General features: G+C 63.7%; 1 protein-coding gene across 1 annotated transcript in view; it reads right to left on the reverse strand.

Moving 5' to 3' along the window:
• EIF4G1 (eukaryotic translation initiation factor 4 gamma, 1) overlaps window positions 1-273 on the reverse strand; it is a gene marked incomplete at its 5' end in the record, with an annotated part of 7,647 nt that overhangs the window by 6,730 nt on the left and 644 nt on the right. The window lies entirely within an intron of this gene.

The following is a 273-nucleotide window of genomic DNA, read 5'->3' on the forward strand; positions in this document are numbered from 1 at the left end:
CCCCCCCTCCGAGCTGTGGCAGGTCCGGGCCTACCCAGGGACCAGCAAGATGGGATGTAGACAACCACAGAGCTGCCCCAGCCTGGTACGCCATGAGCACGACGCTACTTGCTTAGACAGAAAGCCTGATGCCACCAGCTCCATGGCTCCTGCCAGGACCATCGCGCTGGGGCCTCTGTCCCCCACCCCGTGCCAGGCTTGGGGACAAGATGGGAGGAGAGCATGAGATTTAGGACAGCTGGACTGTGGACCCTCACCCTCCCACCGCTGGGT

This window comes from Fulmarus glacialis, unplaced genomic scaffold (assembly GCF_000690835.1).
Source record: "Fulmarus glacialis isolate BGI_N327 unplaced genomic scaffold, ASM69083v1 scaffold26550, whole genome shotgun sequence".
Classification (NCBI taxonomy): Eukaryota; Metazoa; Chordata; class Aves; order Procellariiformes; family Procellariidae; genus Fulmarus; species Fulmarus glacialis.